At 43.3% G+C, this 9,195-nt stretch overlaps 1 pseudogene; it reads left to right on the top strand.

Annotated features, from left to right (window-relative positions):
- LOC103728930 overlaps positions 1–3,041 on the top strand; it is a 4,149-nt pseudogene extending 1,108 nt beyond the window's left edge.
- Positions 3,042–9,195: the final 6,154 nt, after the last annotated feature.

Genomic DNA, 9,195 nt, shown 5'->3' with positions numbered 1-9,195 from the left:
AGAAGCATGTGAAAACTTCCTGATATCAAGTGCAGAGGGTTTAATGAACATCGTTTCTTCTCAGTCAGCATCTATGAGGCCCCAAGACCTTAGGGAGCACTACTGCAGACATTAGGGTAATATAAAACAGACAAGGCTCATGGTTCAAGCCCAACCTAGTTCCACTCAGCCAATGTTATTAGTTCTGTTTCCCTGAGTTTGACTGTAAACCACTAAAAGTCACACATTTGGGTCTAGCTGGCCTTCAGTCTCTTGTTATTTTCCCTGAAATAAGGGTCACTTATAACTGGGATTCTAGCAAGAGCCAGGCTGGTAAAGCATGCAGTGGACCCAGTTACCCCACAACAGCCACTTGTATGTCATATTGTTTGGTTTTATTTAGAGACACATATTGAATATTAAACATACACACTTATTTTCTGCCTCAGACCCCAAGTTACAATACTGTTTCCTTTCTATTTTTTGACTCCTCAGAAAATTTTTCTCTTAAAATTTTCTAATACATATAATATTCTTTCTTCAAAGTTCTCCCCATTATCCTGTCTTCTTCCTCGTTCCACAAAACCTCTTTTTCCCATGTTCCCTTCCTACCTTCATGTCCTGTGTGTGTCTGTGTGTCTGTGTGTCTGTGTGCCTGTGTGTGTCTGTGTGTGTCTGTGTGCCTGTGTGTCTGTGTGTATATCTGTGTGTCTGTGTGTGTGTCTGTGTGTGTCTGTGTTGTGTGTGTCTTTGTGTGTCTGTGTTGTGTCTGTGTGTGTCTGTGTGTGTGTGTCTGTGTGTGTGTGTGTGGTGTGTGTGTCTGTGTGTCCCAGTGCATTCAATTAGGATTGCCTATATTAGCATGGGTAGGGAGTTATTTACTTGAGTGAGGACAGACTCCACCAAACTCCTAGAGCTCATAAACAGTTTCAGAAAGTCATGCAATAACACGCCACTTCCCTACCTAGTGGAGGCAGCCAGCATGGGAACTTGTGGTACAGCAGCAGCAGGTGGCGGTGGATGCGGGAGGGTGTCCTGGCAACAGTATCCTTGACTTCTTCAGAACATTGATGCCTGGAACACTGTCAAAAGAAACGGTCATCAGCTCCTTGATACCCATTTCACTCTTCATTTGTGCAGTACTTAAAAGATATATAAAGAATTTTATAGAAGTGAAGTGCTTAAGAATTCCTTCAGTCCAACATGGCAGGGTGTTGATTTTGGAATAAAGCCAGACCATCTGGATACACCTGTGTCTTGCTTTGTGGTGAGGATATGGGGTGGAAAGGAGGACACCTATCAGCTCTTGGTAGACTGGAAAGTCTGCTTGGATGGGCCAAACAATTGGGTCAGCAGATTCATCTCTGCAACCAAAATGAAATAGTTTTCGGGCTAAATGATGGTTGCTATGGTGCTCCATTTGAATGTAAGTGTCATTCAGATGCACAGAACATTCTTCAGGTGGGTCAGCACTGTCTTTGCAATTCTTACTGTGTCTTCTCTACTGCTTCTTAGAGCCCAGTGTACAATGAAACAGTCTCAGGTAACGGTTCAGAATATTGGAAAGGACATCGAAGAAAAGCTAAGATTCACATCAGTAAAAGCAACAAGCTGAAAAAAGAAAGTGAATGACTGGGGTTAAAAATTTGAGTGCTTCAAAATGAATTAGAAGACAGAAGGAGAAAGCTTTGGGCTGTGAGGCACTGTTACTGCACAAGCAACAAATGACTTTGCAAGACAAAGGAAAGGCCTTTTATTTTGTTTTGTTTTTAAAAATTATTTTAATTTTATGTGTATGTATAGCCTGCATGTATATAAGTGCACCCATGCCCTGCAATGCCCCCAGAGATCAGAAGAGGGCATCCAATCCCCTGGGACTGGAGTTACGGGTAGTTGTTAGCTACCATGTGGGTGATGGGAATCGAACCCGGGTCCTCTGCAAGAGAAACCAGTGCTCTTAACCGCTGAGCCATCTCTTCAGCCCCAGGAAGCACCTTTTCAATCAAACACATCAAGCTTCAACTCCAGAAGGAATCCCTGAGTTGAGGACGGAGTATACTGGGAAAAGAGGACTCTCTAATACCCAGTTGACAATTTTTGGCAGGGAGCTGCTCTCTGATCATTCCAAAATTTACCCTACTGCCTTGAATGAGCATCCTAAGGATCCATTTGTATGTGGTGTCACATTGCCTGATTCTGAGAACTTCCTACCAAAAGATGCTGGACACATTGCTGTTGCCCTTGGTTCCACTGCACATTTGGTCACCATGGTTTCCTTTTTCCCTACAAGTACCCCTCAGATATCCCATAATTCATAAGGGATCTAGAGCAACAATCAAAGATATTATCAAGGACAAGCTGAGAGTTTCTACTGTATCCAAAAGGAGGAATGAAGTTAAGTTTGATTATGGTGTCTACCTTCTAAACAAAAATACAGCACAGCTATCAGCTGATCACAGATACCAGCATGGATGGGGGACTCCAGACTTGAGGCAAACCCTTCCTAATTTGAAACACTTCCTGGAGCATTGGCTAATGGTCATTTGTGACAGATATCACACCTCCAGTGCCATCCCCCTTCCAAAGAGACAAAGCTCAATGTTTGGGGGTGCAGATGTAGACTTCTCTTTGAGGATCTCTTTACCAGAGGACATCAAAAACGGGCCAGCTCAGAGAATGAGACTCCAGTACAAAACCTGTCCTCCTAGCTGCAAGTCTTCCTTAACACAGCTTGGGACCAAAGTGCCCTAAATGGGAGACCTTGAGAGGAAGGCCACCTCTCTGTCCTCCTCCCTAGACACCTCCCTGGACTTCTCCAAAGAAAATAAAAAGACAGGAAATTTGGGTGACAGTGAAATGGAGACCATGGATGTTCAGACACTAGCCAGTCCCAGGGAGAAGCCCTGCCTGGGCGCCCAGCCTCGGTGAATGGCACAGCACTGCCAAGCAAGCAGACTAGTCCCACCAGTGCCTGGATGCCAGGCAAGTTCCACCCGACCCCCGGAGTCAAGCTCTGCTGTGCTGTGGAGCTGGTGGAGAAATCACCCAAAAGCCACAGGTGAGCTTCAGGGTCATCCGGGTGGACAGAGACATGGAGGTGGAATGTGATGAGCAGGTGCTGGGGGAGTTCGAGGAGTTCTGCAGGAGGATCTACACCCCCTGAAGGAAAACCTGTCTGATGAGTGAGGCAGAATGCGGATTAGTATCAGTGGAGGATACTTATCAGAAAGGCTGACTTTGGGAATAGAGGGACCACTGGGTATCTGGGCCAGGCAAAGTGAGATTTTTCTTTCAAGATCTGCTTTTCAGGCCTGATGACTGTTTGAAGGCAAAAGTCACCCTCTAGTTGAAAGAGATTATAGCTTGAGTCATCTTATAGATGGCTGTCTGTTTTATTTACATGTCTGTGTTCTCCTCAGAGGCAAGATGACAATATATAAGTAATATAATGAACTCACCTTTAGTTTCTCATAAACATTTGCCATAGTCTTACTTTAGAAAACTGTGAAATAGAATATTCAAAAATAGCTTTCCACTATCTTGGGCAGGGGCTGTCTGTGGCTGTCCATGAATACAAAGCAGAGTGGTAGTTCTTTTATCTGGGCCCTTGACCCTGGGTACCACAGTCATCCTTCAGTCCTGCCTTCCCCAGATGGGCCATGCATCCTGAAAGCTGGGACAGCAGATTCACCAGTCTAAAGCCAACGGGCATGGTGAACTGTCTCTTCTAGTGTGCCATACCCTGATGTAGCCCCCAGATTCAGATTCGATGAAAACCTTGCCTGTGGTAGATCCCAGGGGATGCTCAGGAACCCCAAGATTATCACAGTCATATGGCAGCCAGTTTCTTTGGGAGCCAAAGTTTTTATGTGGGCAGATGCTATGATCCAAAATTGGACATACCTACTGGCAGTACGCTCACCAGACAAGGACCCCCCTAGGTATAAGTCCATGTTAATTTACTGTGTTTCAGTCAGAAGGAAGGCATTGTATATGACAAAGTATGGTAGCCAGGCTGTCCAGGTTCAGACTGCATGACAGCTCGGAGATAGTTGGATTAAGAGACTAAATGAAGCATAGATGATGTGCAGTACTGTAATACTAAATTATGTTTGTGAAGTCCATTGTCATCCCTGCACTCAGATCCCACTCACTGTTACGTTATACGTTATGTACCAGCAGACATTGCCTCGGGGTTGCAAGCTCTTTAAGGAAAATTTACCCACATATCCATGTATTATAAGATAAAAATTGAATTTACTTCACCTGCAAAAAGATCAACAAAGAAAAATTAAGAGTCTTCTAACCACCAATGATGAACACACTGAGAAAGAAATCAGGTACTCTCTGGCCCTCTCTGCACACTTGCAAGCCGCCCAACAGGTCCCAGGTCTCCTCTGGGCAGCCTGGTTTCCTCCTGGCAATTGAGCTGGTCAGAGTTGCCTCCTATTACTTTGGGGAAGGGCCCTCATGAATCTTGTTAAGTTTCAGCTTCTCCAGACATGTACGACATTTATTTACTTCTTGAGTGCCACACGCCTCCCGCTCTGTCCTAGAAGGACTGTTTCAATCAGAAGGAAATGGTTATAGTATACAACAGCTGTGCTTGGAGATGAAAGCCAGCAGGCACTGGCTGAAAGGAGAGCAAGTACTGGAACACTGAGAGAGTAGAGAAAAAAGGACATGAAGCCTTGGGATATAAGGACAGAATGTTACACTAAGGCAAAGAACCCTGCATGACACAGACAGGACCAGAGCAGCTTCAAAACATCAAGGAACCATGAGGTCCATCTTCTGAGAGGACTTACATCATGTGCCTTTTAAAAATATTTAATTATTTTTATTTTATGTATACTAGTGTATTGCCTGCATGTGTGTAAGTGTATCTGTGTTCTGCAATGCCTGCAGAGGTCAGAAGAAGGTGGTCGGACAGATCCCCTAGAACTAGAGTTAGAGATGGTTGTTAGCCATCATGTGGGTGCTGGGAATCGAATCTGGGTCCTTTGCAAGAGCAGTCAATGGTCTTAACTGTTGAGCCATTTCTCCAGCCCTGTGTCATGTGCCTTTTAATATCCCCTACATTTAACATGGCTTCCAACCAAATCTGAGGCCCACATACAGGAAGGTATTTTGGACAACTCAGTGTATACAACATCAATGAATTATTAATACCAATGAGGAGACAGTTCTCTTGACAAGCAGATGCATGACTCCTAGGGTCCAGTCACTTGCGTTCTCAACAATTGTGAAAACTATAGTCAAAGGTTAGCAGGCAAAAATTTCCTTCACAGACACAGTAAAAGAACCCATCCACTGACACAGGAACTGGTCACGTGGCCTCCTTTGAATGTGATAATCAAGACACATGCCATATCCCTCTCTAACTGTCTTCCTTAATTAAAAAAAAAAAAGGAAAAGCCATAGTTCAATATAAGAAAGTGAGAAGATGTTCTTGAGTCAAAGCTACCAATTTCTAGAATTCTAGTACTCAAGAGGCTGAGGCAGGAGGATTATGAGTTTGGGAGTAGCTGGATCTGTGCAACAAGACCTTATTCAAGATAGACGAAAGAAGGAAAGAAAGAAAGAAAGAAAGAAAGAAAGAAAGAAAGAAAGATAAATTTGAGGCCAGTATGGTCTACATAGCAATTTCCAGGCCAGCAAGGACTATACATGAGACTCTGTCTCAGAAAATCAAAACCAATCAACCAACCAAGCAAACATACAACAGATGGATGGATGGATGGATGGAAGGAAGGAAGGAAGGAAGGAAGGAAGGAAGGAAGGAAGGAAGGAAAGAGCACTCATTTTCAATTGCATGACTCCATGTGCTTTTAAAAAGGAAGGAAGGAAGGAAGGAAGGAAGGAAGGAAGGAAGGAATGAAGGAAAGAGCACTCATTTTCAATTGCATGACTCCATGTGCTTTTAAAGTCAAATGGACTTGAGTTTGAGTCCCGGCTCTGGCATGAATGGTTTTTCCACCCTGGACAAATCCCTGAGCTCTGAGCCACTGTAGGAAGACAGAGCATGGAAAGCAGAGTCTATGGCACACAGTGTATGACAGGAGTGATGTACAGAGAAACCTAATTGCCCCCATGTAAATACAAAATCAGACACAACAAGATCCCATTTCAAGGAGACATCAAAGGCCAAGGAACTGAATTGTGTTGAGCTGCAAATCCCAGGAAGATGTCCTCCGGTTGTAAATTGGTTCTTGATATGAGTCACTTCTGACTCCTCCTAAGTGCTCTGAGTTGCCTTCGAAGGGCTCTGCTTCTCTCAACAGGGTAATCCATAGCCTCAGATTGCCCACAGCTGTTCCGACCACATGAAAGGCCCAGACACTCCCCAGTGACCTCCTGGTACAAGGTAGTCATTCATCAAGTGCTGCAAGCCCAGCCCCAGACACACAGTGAAAGGTTAGCCCGGGTTTTTATTGTGGTGGTATTTGCTTTCCCTGTCTGCGGCCATCTGATCAGTACAAAGCATTACGCTATTTACAAATGTTGGAGAGCCCTGGCCCTTTCTTTTTTGTTGACTTTTAGATACTTAAATCATTAATCTTTAATTTTCACTGGAAACTTCAGCCAGCACTGAACTTGAAATACTGCCTTCTGGTATACACCTCAGAAGTTTGAATGGACTTAATACCTCTAAAAGGAGTTGGGTATCTTGAATGCTCCTAGGAGAATAGCCATTAACCATTCTATGCAAAAACTGAAATTTATTTGGTGTGGTTAGTACACTGCAAGCACTTAGCAAAAATCAGTGGGTGCTAGGGATATGGCTCAGTCCCTCCCTGAAGTTCCTGCAGGGCAAGCAAGAGAATCGCATTTGATTCCCAGCACCCATGTAAAAGCCAGGCACAGCACCTGTACCTGCAATCCCAGCACTTGGGAGGAGGAAACAGAAGGCTCCCTGGGGCTCTATGGTCAACCAGTCTCACTGAGTGAGTGAACTCCAGGTTCAGTGAGAGGCACTATCTCAAAAAGTAAGCAGGAAGCGGGCTGGAGAGATGGCTCAGCAGTTAAGAGCACTGGCTGCTCCTGCAGGGGATCTGGGTCTGGATCCCAGCACCCATATGGTGGCTAACAGCCATCTGTAAATCCAGCTCAAGGGGATCTGAGATCCTCTTCTAAGCCCCACAGGCACTGCAGGACATGGGTGTACTTACATGCAGGCAATACACTCATACACATAAAACAAAATTAATAAATAAAATACCTTTAAAATAAGGAGGAAAAGCAACTGAGGACGACACCAGATGTTGACCTCTGATCATGTGAGCCTGCACCCAAGATACATACACATGAGCATGAATGCACTTGAATATGTAGACCATACACACATGAACACTTACACACACACACACACACACACACACACACACAGAGAGAGAGAGCAGTGTCAATACTGGGGAAGTACAGGCAGAAAGATCAGAAATTCAAGATCATTTTCAGATACACAGCAAATCGAAAGCTAACATGAGCTACATGGGACTCTTCCTCAAAAGCCAAAAATAAAACAAACAAAAGCAGCAAATATTCATTATTAATTTTATTTGGTTGTTATGTTTTTTTCTATAACTGATATCCTTGAGGGGAAAATAATGTATGTCAAAGACAGGGAGTAACTTCCGAGGTAAATAACAGCCTCCACTGGTGTGAACTGGTACAGGATTCAAAGGTAAACAAAAGAAGCGTGCGTCACTGCATAATGAAAGCCTCAAGGCACTAGACAGGCGCTAACGGCAGTTTTCTGTTGTTCTCACCAAAGTCCCTTATGAATGGGGAGGAATAACCAGTATGTATTAAATATAGGTCTTGTGTATTAAATAATTTCTCTCCTTGGCATTGAAATACTTATATGTACTAATAGATTAGCACAATTTTAAATCTTTCTTATAGAAAGGTTAGTTTTAAATGATAAATAGAATTCCAGGAGATTATAATTATTAATAGATTATAATTATTAATAACTCACTTTCCGAAGTTTCAGAGTATATCATTGGAAGGGATCTCAAAACCCTTTTGAGGAGCAAGAGAGATGGTTAAGAGCACTGGCTGCTCTTAGAGAGGACCCAGGTTCAGTTCCCAGCACCCATATGGCAGCTAACAACCATCCATAACTCCAGTTCTAAAAGAATCTGACACCCTCTTCTGACCTCTGAGGGCATTGAGGACATGGGTGAACTTACATACATGCAGGGAATACACATAAAATAAATGTTTTTAAAGGTGGCCTTTAAATGGTCATTATTACAGTATTTAGAATAGGATAAAAGAAAATGAATTATCAGAAGAAAACCTGGTAGGCAAGTAAAATATTCCATGTCTTCAACAGAGAATATGGTGTGACTATATTTTACTTGTTAAATCACATTAAGCCTTTAATAACACAGAAATATCTTGAGCTTTGTGTGACGTTATACTGCGTTTCCACCCTCACACGATGTTGTATTTAATAGTGGTGATCTAGAACATTATTTTTAAAAAAACTGAAAGAAAATAATTATTTGGAGCTGGGGATGTAATTCAGCTGATAGAAGGCCTAAAATGCATGAAGTCCTACGTTTGATCCCCAGCATCACATAAACTGTGTATTATGGTTCATACCTGACATCCCAGCACTCAGGAGACGGAGGCAGGAGGATCAGATGTTCAGGGTCATTCTCTGATACACAGGGAATTTGAGGCAAGCCTAGGATACATGAGACCCTCTTTCAAATGAAAAGGGAGTGGGTATGTATCCGCATTTTTTTTCTGTTGCTGTGATAAAATACCATGCCCAAAAGCAACTTATAGATAAAAGAATCTATTTTGGTTTACAGTCTCAGAGGGATAAAGTCCATCAGCGTGAAGAGGCACGGCAGCCAGAGCTGGTAGCTGGGAACTCACATTTCCATCGATACAGGAAGTAGAGACTGAGAGCCGGAAGTGGGCCCCTGTTAAGAAACCTCAGAGCCCACCGCCAATGATGTACTTCCTCCAGCAAGGCTCTGCCACCTAAAGATTCCATAACCTCCCCAAACAGCACCAACCATAAGGGACCAAATGTTCAAATATGTGAGCCTTTGGGGGACATTTCTCATTCAAACCATAGGGAGTAATTAGCTGTTTGAGCAGTGGGAAAGTTTTACTAAATTGGTAAAAGGAATGGAAAATAAAGACTGTAGGTCTTCCTGGATGATAATGAAAGGACTAGTCTGTATGCAGGAG

This window comes from Nannospalax galili, unplaced genomic scaffold (genome assembly GCF_000622305.1).
Source record: "Nannospalax galili isolate Female #2095 unplaced genomic scaffold, S.galili_v1.0 scaffold770, whole genome shotgun sequence".
Lineage (NCBI taxonomy): Eukaryota > Metazoa > Chordata > Mammalia > Rodentia > Spalacidae > Nannospalax > Nannospalax galili.
Note: the sequence above shows the minus strand (reverse complement) of the source record. Positions and strands in the feature narration are given on the sequence as shown.